Here is a 10,040-nt window from a genome sequence, read left to right on the forward strand (position 1 = left end):
TTCCCCCGTTGCAGCATCACCGTATTCAGGGGGCACATAGTTGTCATTGTCCTCTTCTTCTTCGTTGTCTTCCATCATAACCCCTATTTCTCCGTGCTTCGTCCAAACATTATAGTGTGGCATGAAACCCTTATAAAGCAGGTGGGTGTGAATGATTTTCTTGTCAGAGTAAGACCTCGTATTCCCACAATTAGGGCATGGACAACACATAAAACCATTCTGCTTGTTTGCCTCAGCCACTTCGAGAAAATTATGCACGCCCTTAATGTACTCAGAGGTGTGTCTGTCACCGTACATCCATTGCCGGTTCATCTGCGTGCATTATATATAATTATGTGTGTCAAAAGTAAGAAAATTAGACAAGTATCTATCTAAAGTAAGATTTTTTTTTCTTTCAGAAAGAAGATAAGAACAAGAGGCTCACCACGGTGGTGCCGGCGACGAGATCGGCGCGGGCGATCGACGGCGGTGAAGATGAGGACGGGGCGTGACGGACCGCTAAACCTAGACAAATCTCGGAAAAAATGGAGCTCGGAGGTCGAGCTTCGAGAGGAGAAAGCTTAACCAGTGTGGCTCGGTCATTTCATCGAACACCTCACATGCATAAGAGGTGAGCTAGAGCACCCAAATGCCCTTCCTCGCCGGCCAGCAAAAAACAGAGCACCGTGGAGTGCTCTGCTCGCCGGCGATGGGGTATATATAGGCAACTCATTTGTCCCGGTTCGTGGCTGGAACCGGGACTAAAGGCCATCCTTCTGTCCCGGTTCCTGCCACGAACCGGGACCAATGGTTGTGGGCCAGGAGCGAGGCTAATTGGTCCCGATTCGTGCCAAGAGCCGGGACAAATGGGCCCAGACGAACCGGGACCAATGCCCACGAGGCCCCGGCCGGCCGCCTGGGCTCACGAACCGGGACAAATGCCTCCATTGGTCTCGGTTCGTGGCGGAACCGGGACTAATGGGTTGGCCAGGCCCGAACGAAAGCCCCTTTTTCTCTACTAGTGTCACCTCGCCCGTCTTCTAGCAAATAGGTTTGTGACGAATTAACATGGGTGTGTGAATATTTACATTAGGTTTGTGTATGTATGTATGTTGCATACTCTGAACATGATATGGTGGATTACTGAACTTAGGGTTTATTCATCCACAGAGCTAGCTACTTGTTTTTTACTTGTGTGTAGAACTTAAAACTGCAGTGCTCCATGAATCATCAATTCATCATCATCACATCACAAAAGGTAAAAGGTTGATTCATAAATGCCATAGTCCAACATACATTTCTCCATTGATTAAACTCAAGAATTTCACTCCAGAACCATCAGAATTCCTTCATGTATCTGAATAATGCTGCCCTTCAAACAGAATAATGCTCCAGACTTCAGGAGTTCAGGTTGCATGCAGGAGATCCCCTAGACTTGCTCGTCCGGAGCCGACAGCTTGCGCCTGCAGAGAGGGCACATCTCGCTCTCTCTGAGGGTTTCCGCCAGGCATGCGCCATGGAAGACGTGGGGCATGGAGCACCCGGGCCACACGGCGACGTCGCTTTCCAGTAGGTCGAAGCAGACAGAGCACTCCTGCCCGGCGACCTCCTCCGCGACGACCTTCCTCCGCTTCGCCGGCCGCTCGCAGTCGCCGTCGGCGGCCTCGGCTTCGGCTTCGTCCGCGCACTGCACGCGCACCGGCTCTGGCAGGCGCAGCTCCATGCCGACGTGGTACCCGGGCCATGGCTCCGCTATCATGCCCTGCAGCGCGTCCATTACGTCATCCATGAGCCTCTCCGTGTAGTCGTCGCGCCGGAGGATGCCGACGTCGGCGATCAACTTGAGACGCGTGGTCCCCGGCGGGATGCCCACGGCCACGTTCGAGACCAGCTCGTACCAGAGTTCCTGGAGCTCGAGGCTGTGGCGGGCGGGGTATATCAGCGGCGCCAGCGACGAGCCAGCCCACTGGAGCGAGCCCGCCACGTCGCCGGCCGGCGGGACGGCGAAACGGAGATAGTGCAGCACCGTTTTCTTGGACACCTCCCCGCCTTCGGGTGCCGCCTCAAACTCGGTGTAGCGGTAGAGCACCAAGATCTCCTTGCCTCCCCCCTGTTCTTGGCTGGCGGCCGGGCGATCAGCCTCAGCCGGCGGCGGCACCACGACGGCGACGCCCAAAAAGCCGGCCGTGTTCCCCGAGCAGACGAACCGCGGCGCCGGCCCAAGGAACTGGCCTTCGGGCACGTACTGGCCCCGCAATAGCGGCGGCCCGCCCCTGACACCGCTCGCCGCGGCCGCTACACGTGGGTCGATCTTGATCGGCACCTCGACCTCGCCGTCGCTCTCCTCCTCCTCATAGTCGTCATCGCTGTCGTAAGACTTGCCGTCGTCGCTGTCGTAGGACTCCTCGTCCTCCTCGCCGCCGTCGTCGGCCTGATCTCCGGCCCCACGAACCGGCTCCTCTTCCTCCTTGTCGCCCGCCAAAGCCGAAGGCGTCGGGAGCGCGAGCACGCAGCCTTGAGGCCCGACAGCCGTGCCGGTGGAGTCGCCGGGCTGCTGCTTCATCAGCGAAGCCATCTCGTCCATCGATCGATCAGCGCCGTCGTTGGCCATGGCCGGGTTTATCGATCGTCCGATCAACAGCGGCGCGCTGGAGCTTCTAGGTGGAGGTGGAGCAAGATGAGAATAGCACGTGTTGGCTTCGAACCCGGCCATGTTGCCCCGCCTTTTATCGACTCCGTCCAATCCGAAACCGGCTCCAAGCAGTAGAATCGAAATGTTCTGTGTTCGCGTTCGTTTCAAAATAGGAAAGAAACGCATGCTCAAAAAAATATAGGAAAGAACCGATTGTTGGAAAGCAATTGGAAAGAAACGCCTATTTTTGCTTTCAAAAAAAAGAAAGAAAGAATGGGGGGAAATCTAAAATTGCACGAAATTGGAAAGTATTAAAAAGCGCCTATTTTGCTTTCAAAAAAAAAGAAAGAAGCAAAGGGGAAAATCTAAAATTGCACGAAATGGGAAAGGAAAAAAAAAGCGCCGTTGCCGGGGATCAAACCCGGGTCACCCGCGTGACAGGCGGGAATACTTACCACTATACTACAACGACCTTGGTGTTAATAGAATTTTCAGTCGAGTTAGAATTGCGTGAGTATTTCCAGCCACTGTGTGGTAGTTCTAATTGGTTGCAACTTGCCATGAGAATCACGATCAGCTAGCTACCATAACAGTCGAGTAAAAAGATTTTAAGGTTCTAACCAATTCTAACCTTAAAATGTTTTTGACTGAAATGTACAGGTTACAACTTCCTGTGTGTTGGCGCTTAGGAAGTAAACATCTTCCTGTTGCATGTACAAGTTACAACACCAAATTCAAGCTTCAGTTACACCATCTTTTTGTTGCACGCGTATATAGCACAGAGTCATGTACACACAGGACACAACATGGGGTTACAAGCTACAACACCAAGTCAAGCATCCCCATCTCACATGATCCGCACGAACAGAAGAGGAGAGGATGCAAATGTTTTTGTTCGTGCCAATCTCATTGGATCATGTGATTGGGCGGGCGGATATGGAGGCGGTTTGTGCCATCCAATGCCGAGGGGTGGAGAGCCTTCACAGCTCGAAATCTACGGCTGCCACAATGCCCACCACTTGCTCGACACTGGGTTCACATCCTTAGAGTTCCAGGATTTCGGTGAAGCTTGGGCTGGTCCTACTTGACCAGCGTCTAGTTATCATGTAGACCATGCATGGGAGGCTTCCGCTTACATTTCTAGAGAGATTTTCCAGCCTATTATATTTAATGGGGATCTGACATTGCTCCGTGCTTGTGATAATGGAGGGCTCAGGTCTGCGACCCAACCTAGTAGGGAACCTAAGCGAGACGACGGATGGAGATATTCTTAGAAGCCATCTAAAGCCATTTGTACCGTTCAGGATCTGTGTAACGCCTTAGTAGCTGGAAGAGGATATTGATGAGGTAGTGTAAGATTTCTACAAGCAGCTATGGACGATCCCCTCGCCGTGCCGCCACATGCCCGGAGCCCCGAACTACCACTCTGAAGAGCTTAACAGAATAGATTCTGTGAAATCGGGAGAGAATGCAGATCAGGTCCGGTTCCCGACTAAGAACCTCAGTAACAAGCTTAACTGAACGGGAGTACCTTGGGGCTTTTCTGAGTTGTATGAGTGGTTGTTTTGGGATGTATATGGCTCATGAATCCTACTCATACCTTGTGTCGCCCTTTTATTAGGATGACATTCCTAAATGACTCAAGCAAGTATAAAAAAAAAGCTCAAAGTCAAATGATGTTATTTGTTTTATCCTGCACCTTTGCTTCACCTCAATGGGGCTAAAACTGTTCATATACTCAATACATCTGTTAGCATAGTGTTCACCAAACCCCATCTAGGGTCTATATGTTCTTTCATGACAACACTACTATTCTACAGGTGGTCTCCCATACATAGCTACCTTCCAATATGCCATTGGCATGCTAACTCATTGTCCCCTTCCAGTCGCTAATGTCTCATGCATCTGTGGAAGCGATTAAGGTCAAGAATAGTGGAACAAGGCATTGCACTATATGGATGATCGTTGCTCCTTAGATAAATAAACGATCCCCAATGGCTAACCCACATACTCTCAATCCTAGCTTGCACTATATTGAAGGATCAAAGGTGCGCTAAATGTCGGCTAGAGGGAGATGGATAGTTGACTACCAAATTTAATCTTTTATTTGTTGATCTTAGAATCTAGTGTGGAACCATTAGTTCTCTAGATATCCAACTAGGTGATGCATCCTATATAATGAATTAAATCAAGCTAACAAGCTACAGAAGGCAACTAATTAAGCAAGTAATGACAAGTAAAGCTAGGGTTAGAGAAAACTGAAGTGATGGAGACGAAGATGTAATCCAAAACTCACGTTCTTGGGAGTCAACATGGCACCCGCCGGGTGCGGGTGCGGGTAATGGTCGCCCAAACCCGTACCCATCTCATTATTTTTTGCCCATACCCGTACCCATACCCGCACCTTGGGTTTCAAACTGTTCCCATACCCGTATCCGGTCGGGTGCGGCTAATACCCGCGGGTAAAAATACCCATCTCAGTCATCTTACCCAATTCACACTTCATCATGTATTTTTCAACATTTACACATACATACACAACATTTCAGCATGATATTAATTTTCAGAAATGTCCAGTTATATACATGGGTGAGTAGCCTATACGTGAACCTTCAGAGAAACATTCACATCTATTCTTTTTTTTTTCAACTACAAGACAAACAAGACGGACACAATTTTCTCTATTTTTCTTTTATTGAAGGTACTTGTGCAGCCCCTACTTCGAAATAATCAACTGAAGGAGACTGTATAATAAGATCAGCAAAACCATGAGTCCACAAAATAAGATCAATGCATTTAAATAAGATCATGCACATGCGTAAGGGGAGAGGATTTTGGGTCGAGGTTAGCGGTTGCATTAGCTTAGGGCACAATGGCTAGGTTCCTTTAGTGAATGACACATGGAGCCTACTGTTAAAAGAAATTAGTATATGCGTATGTGGGTACGCGGGTGCACGGGTATGGGTATTGCATTCCCATACTCATACCCGGCTTACCCGATGGGTATAATTTTTTCTCATTTATAAATCCATGGGTATTTATTTGTCCCAAACCTTTACCCTAATAGGGTTTTTACCCGCCGGGTTTGCGGGTTGTGGGTACCCATTGCCATGTTGACTTGGGAGAGTGATAATCTTCATTGGAGAGGTAGGAACAATGAATGTCGTCTCACTTAAGTCCCTGAGAACCTTGGTCGACGAATGCCCAAACCCCCTCTCGTTATTGGTAGCTCTTGGGGCGACCTCCAAACCCTCACAAATGAGCATGAGGCAAAATCACACAACTTGGAAGCTCCCAAGAGACACCAACCATCTAGGGTTCCCCATAAACCCCAAGAGTAACAAGATTCGCTAAGGATCTCGTGGGCAATCAACGAATTCGAGCTTTGCTTTGGTGAAGTAGTAGATGGGATCTCCTCTTGATCGCTCTAAAAGGATGGAAGGAATGGATGGCTAGGGAGGGGGATCTCATTATTTTATGTGTACAACAATGGTGAAAAAAGTGTCGGGCACTATTACACCGAATAGCACTGACCAATCAAATAATATCATCAATGGCAGGCTTTTGGCCCGTTAGTACCTTGGGATCAGTGATGACATTGTCATCACAGACGGGTCGACTGGTCGGTCACCGATGTCTAACTAGTACTGACCACAAGGCGGTTAGTGACAATCATACTATTCACTTATGCACGATTGCGCTTTATTTATGTTTGGCTACCATCAATGCAAAGGAAATTGACATAAACATAGGAACACAATACACAAGCATGAATCATTCGTTTGCACACCAAGTACTTCGCTTTTCATAACACAATTCACATGTACATTTACACAATTCACAACCAACATATAGAGCATACTAGACAAAGCTACACACTTCATGATACACATGGCATTGAATATATCGGATTAGTCTACTAGTTGAGCCTCTTAACAAAGGTAAACACTTCCTATCAGTAGTCTGAAAGGACTCCAGCGTCAGACCGCTCGGTGGCCGTCCGTTCCTTCCAAATCTAATGCTCAAGATTTTCCTCGTATTGCAGAAAAAAATCGGGAAAAACCACGAGCATAATCCCCTCCCCCTAATCCCTGGCGACCCATCTCCCATAGTCAACCGCACCGCTCGAGCTCTGCCTCCGCCTCGCCACCAGCTCCGCTCGCGAGATCCACTGCCCCGCCGCCCTCGCGTCGATACTTCACCGGCCAGCTCCGCCCACCTCCCACCGCGACCTCTCCCGCCAGCTTCGATCCGCCAAGTGCCTTCACCTCACCGGCCAGCTCGATCCGCCCTGTACCTCCATCTCACCGGCCAGCTTCTGCCCTCACGTTCCTCCTTCGATCCTCGCCGTCGAGCATCAGGGCTGCCCCGTAATCCTCTCCACCGATGCGAATCCCGGGAGACGGTGCACCATCCTGGCATTAGCAGATCGAGCACCCCATCCTCATCTATGATTGGTGCTTCGCCAGGCCCCTCCATCGTTTGAATCGGCTGCACTCGGGGGTTCACCGGCTGGCCGTAGAAGAGGGGCATTGGATTGCAAAAATTCCGCCATATTTGGAGCGCCCCGTCTCCAAATCGAAGGTAGTCTGCAGCGCGTCGATAGCCCTGATTTGGGGATTTTAATTAAATTTTTGCTCCGGAAATTTCTGTGTTATTCATCCAGCAGCGGGTTTATTATTATTATTTATCTTAATTGTCTGCCTATTATTGTTTCCAATATTCCTTAGTTTCAATAGTTTGAAGTGCTTCCATTGAATCTGACAAATGTTGTGACAATGTTATTTCAATGCTTCCTGCAATGCTTCATGCTTCCAAATATATGTACCCAGTTGGCAGTAAATTTGCTTTGTTTTCATTTTTCAAATTTTCATGCTTCCATCTAAGACTAAACCTGCATGGCTGCACCCTTTGCAATGATCTGTCCCAGCTTCGTACATGCATGCTTCTAAAGTGTGACCAATTTGCTACGGTCGTCTGGAAAAATGCATCCATTGGTCTAATTGTTTTCAAATACAATTTTGTTTCCGGTCCATTATATATTATTGTTAAAGGATTCGTCTTGATATCATGTTTCTTTCTCTTGTATGTACTTCACAGATTACCAAATTATGATTAAATGTTTGTACATCACAGATTTCTGCACTCACAAGCATTGCTAATGCCCAATTTAAAATTCATATGCTTCGACATAGTACTAGTCATGTTGAGATAGCACAAAATTGATGCTTCCAAATATCCATGTTTCTTAAGAAACCATATATGTGTTTCTTCTCATTTCAAAGAATATAGTAGATGTGTTTCTTCTGTTCACATAGTTTGCATCATTGGAATTTAGAACCATGCATCTACCTTTTTACATGTGTTGTTTTAATTATCAATAGCATTGTCGTTTAAACACAGCCCCCTACCTTCTACATTGAGTACTCGTATATTGATACAATGCTAGTTCATATCTAATATATTTGTGCTGAGATTATTGTATGATATCTCTATGTACATATCTTGTTGTATTCCCTTTTGTTGGATGTGGATATGTTTCGTCCATTGTGTAGTGAATCACTAAATTATGAATGGAAAATCTGTGAATTTGGTGTGTACATGGCAGAAATATGCTTCCCCATATTGGGGGCAATATTAGTTTATGTTCCATTCTCAAATATCCATGCTTCCAAATAACACTACTTATGTATCCAGAGCTTTCTTTTTATGCTTCTTATCCATTGTGCTTCTAGACTGTAGTATATATGCTTCTTCCATCTAGAGAGTTTGCTTCCATTGGTCAACACAGGTTAAATTTATATGCAGGTGACATAAAACATGTACTGCAATCTTTCTTTACGCTTCCAATTTTTATTTATTTTCATGCTTCCAATCCAGTAGATCCGTATTAAGATAGCACATTTTCATGCTTCCAAGTTCCTACCTACCGGGATTCAACATTGCACTTCATATGCTTCCACAGTTAACATAGATTGATTCCATTCTACCTGTTTCTTTTTTTTTTAAATTGTTCTTGCCACTATTATCATCATTGTAATATGCCATGCACCCATTGTTACTACATATGTTTCTTTAGTCTGCATAAATAAAAGCAATTGATCTCTACGTGGTGTCCATGTTTCGTTTGGTATCGTCCGACCTGGCTTGCTTCGTTGTTCTTGCTACCATTGTCATCCTTGCTGTCATTGTCAAGCCATGCTTTAGTGGTTATGCTCTTGTCTATCATCATCATCAGGGTGGATCACCGGCCATGAACAGTGGAAAAACCTTTGGACCACCTGAACGTGGAAGGATGCGGGACAATTGTTGCTGGTGTTTGCATTGTACTGAGACGGCAGAAAATCTAACCTTATGATCCATTACTGTTGTTCGAATCAACTTTCTTGGAAGTAAATCGTAGCAAGTTTTAGTTTTTTATTATAAGCAATGTCTGATGGAAAAAAATTACTTGGTTTTTTTTTTGCGGGGAAAAATTACTTCGTTGGAAGCACTCTATCGGTACACTTCAAACAATTCTCAGGCTGCATAAACATATTTGAGAGACCAATTCTAACTAAGCACTAAATCAATCTCAAATGATTTGTGACAAGATCACATAATCTCCAGCCGACCAGAAAAAAACATGTACTACTAGATTGAAGTGATTCCCAGTTGCCATGGAAGCATTTTCTATGGTCCGTCCAAACAAAAAATAATTCTAACCATGTAATCATGTGGAAGCAATATTTACTTGCCATAGAAGCAATTTAGTAAAAAAAAAATACCGTCCAAAATAATAAGCTAAGCATAGGAAGCAAACTAAATTTCCAGAAGCAAGGATCATCAAGATTGGAAACAAAATATCTTCGTATATATAATTAGTTAGGCATGCCTTGGTTTCAGGAACAAGTTTTTGGAAATAAATCCATCGCATTTAGTGCACAATCCTGCATGCAAACTGATCCCTGGCGGGTGCATCTTTGACTGGATCGGACGCTCCTGGTGAAACCAATCGTATGGTGCATATGTGGTCTGATGGGAAGCAAGGACAAACTAGAGAGAGGACATATATTTCCTTTCCACTCTTTATCGTACTTCATAATTTAACCCCTTGGTCATCTTCTTGTGGGTAGTGCCACCAAAATATAAGTATGCACACAACAAATTTGTCAAGACAATTAACATAAGATATTCATTGATTTATCTAATACAAACATATAGTTAAGAATATCATACCTAAGTTCAATGTAATTACCTTGCGCCTGAGGACTCTCTCGGCTTCTCCAAGAAGCAAGAGGTAATGACATAAATGGATATTTGTTATGTGTTTGGAGATGGCAGAGTCTGCAAGACTTCATTCCGATCCTAATAAATTATTTTCCTCGCATGATCCTCACACTTGAGATCTTTGTTGTGCACACAACCCATATCTGAAATGAGGAGTCTA

General features: G+C 45.9%; 1 long non-coding RNA gene and 1 other non-coding gene across 2 annotated transcripts; one reads left to right on the forward strand and one right to left on the reverse strand.

Annotated features, from left to right (window-relative positions):
* Positions 1-3,011: 3,011 nt before the first annotated feature.
* TRNAD-GUC (transfer RNA aspartic acid (anticodon GUC)) lies at positions 3,012-3,083 on the reverse strand. The gene has a single exon. It is a non-coding gene; the product is annotated as a tRNA-Asp (tRNA).
* Positions 3,084-6,359: 3,276 nt separating this feature from the next.
* On the forward strand, positions 6,360-9,037 carry LOC120964407 (uncharacterized). The gene is made up of 2 exons (XR_005756532.3): positions 6,360-7,195; positions 8,850-9,037. It is a non-coding gene; the product is annotated as an uncharacterized lncRNA (long non-coding RNA).
* Positions 9,038-10,040: the final 1,003 nt, after the last annotated feature.

This window comes from Aegilops tauschii, chromosome 1 (genome assembly GCF_002575655.3).
Source record: "Aegilops tauschii subsp. strangulata cultivar AL8/78 chromosome 1, Aet v6.0, whole genome shotgun sequence".
Taxonomy (NCBI): Eukaryota; Viridiplantae; Streptophyta; class Magnoliopsida; order Poales; family Poaceae; genus Aegilops; species Aegilops tauschii.